Here is a 2,437-nt window from a genome sequence, read left to right as displayed (position 1 = left end):
AGTGACAAGAGATGAACATCATTTTCTCCTGTGTTTGTTACTGCCAGAAATCATTGTAGCTAATTATATATTATGAAGACACTTCTTGTCATCTGAAAGGTTTGGCACAGATATTGTAAAAAAAATATGCAATGAGGTTATTTGTAATATTTTGGAAACAAAATGGACACATATAAATAACGATCGTCTTTGACATTCTCTTTAGTCATGGCTCTGTAAAGCAAGAGAATATTATATATTAATTGTGAAATATGCACAGAATGATAGAATTATGAAAAATGAGACTATATGCACATGGGATTTAAACGTGCTCTGTACCTACATGTGCATGTGTATGTGCCGTCAGCATGCCATCATTTGGCTTAAAGAATCCTAGACAGACGATATTAGCCATGATAGATCAAAAGCTGATGGGCATTTGTTAAAAATTGAAGTGAAATTTTTACCAATCTAAGCTGATCTACAAGGTATGAATACCCCATATTCTCAAAAATAATCTTAATTTAACAGAAAGTCTGTTGCCGGAGTGATGCTAGAATGTATTCTGTTATCATAACACAATTGTGTCATATTCAACATGATACCCTGTTAGTCTAATAGAATGCTTATGTTGAGTTATTGAAATATGTGTGTTGCATTTAACAGAATAATCTGCTGCAATAATAGAATACATTCTAGCCTCACTCAGATTACAGACTTTCAGCCAAATTTAACAGATCAATTTTCTGAGTGTATAAGTACTGTGTATTTATAGTCACCAAAGTCTATAGGCGTCTGTGTGTTACTAACATGAGTTCTGTAATAGTTCTTCACATGGACCATATTAAGAAGACAAGAATGCACGGAAACAATATGTGGTCTGATAATATATTTGAGCATCCAATCTTGATTGACCTGAGTCCTCTATAAAGACAATGGATGAGGCGCGCTCCACCTAGTTTTGAATACATGGAGGACAGTTTATATCTGTGAAGATATATCTGTGCCTGTGTGTAAAAAAACCCCACAAAAACATTAGCATAAGATATTAGGTTTATTCATTTATTTCATTTGTGCCTTTAGGTCCTATTCATCAACATTTTCCTTAGATGCATGTATTTCCTGTGTATGTATTAAACAGAGGCGTCCGAAGCATGAAAAACACATAAAAAACATATAAAGATAAATAAATCAAAAGTAAAATCGAGCTAATTTAATGGAGATCATCAAAATGAAGGCCCGTGTACAGACATCAGCATTATAAACTGTTAAGCACCTAAAGCTACAATGTATCTATATGTGAAGAATAACAACCCCATAAAATGATGGCAAAGCTCCCGGTACCCAGATGGCCCCTGAACCCTTGCCTTTTGTGCTGGAATGGTCAACCGATGGCCGTACCACTTTCAAATTACCTTGGACGCACCTGGTAAAGCAGTTAAAAACAGGAGAATTCATCGAGCATCTGGTATCTGACAAAACCTTTTGACGTATAAAGGCTATATATCGTGTCGGCATGAAAAATGGACCGTACTTTGCTGCTGCATTGCTCTATTATCCTTTAGACCAAAGTTTAGACATTCAAATGGCATGATTTTGTTAATATACTGACCAATCTTCAAGGTCAGAGCTTGGGAAGCTGTACACGGGGTTAAAATGAAAACATAGCCTCAAAAACGCACGTGCCGGTGACCCACACTGCATCACCTGTCAGGCGCGCTGAACCTGTGTGACACGCATCAAGGACTGCTTCTGTTCATGAAAGAAACATTTGCGCGCCGTCTACCGAGAAGATGGAGGACCAGTTAATCACCTTTTCAAGTAAAACAAGGTAGAACATCATTTTGAAATTTTGTTCCAATGAAATCTTAAAGGATGAAATTGAAACTGGTCTGTATAGTTAGGACATAACGGCTTTTGAGTGTGTACATTTTTAGAACCTGACGTAAGAGGGTTTCGGAGATACTGAGTGTTAAAGTACAGCCCATTTTTTTGTATGCCACCTATATGCATACCTGGATTCAAATCTGAAAACTTGGCCAAGCGCGGATGTGTAGGGATCGCAGAGAGAAGTTCTATATATTTGTATAAAACTGTATGAAGGCTGTGTGTAAGTAACATCAGCCGTGATATATAATATAAGACCAGAAGGCACTCTGGAAACTCAAACCCCATCCAATGTTGCTAAATGTATTAGAAATTCCTCCATTATGTGCCGACAAAGGATCAATAATCTGTGTTTACGTCCTATTTGTCAATTATGAAGAATCGTTTAAAAAACAAAAGGATCTGGATCACGATAATGATCATTACCAAGATTTATTGAATTGGTCCTTACCCAAAGGCCACTCTCTGCATAAAATTTCATCCGAATCCTTTTTATATCTTCTTCTTCTAAAGTTCCGGCGATAAGGAGCAGAAGGTTCTACATTTACTTTCTATGTAACAAATCACCTTA

The sequence above is a fragment of the Liolophura sinensis genome, chromosome 7 (assembly GCF_032854445.1).
Source record: "Liolophura sinensis isolate JHLJ2023 chromosome 7, CUHK_Ljap_v2, whole genome shotgun sequence".
Lineage (NCBI taxonomy): Eukaryota > Metazoa > Mollusca > Polyplacophora > Chitonida > Chitonidae > Liolophura > Liolophura sinensis.
Note: the sequence above shows the minus strand (reverse complement) of the source record.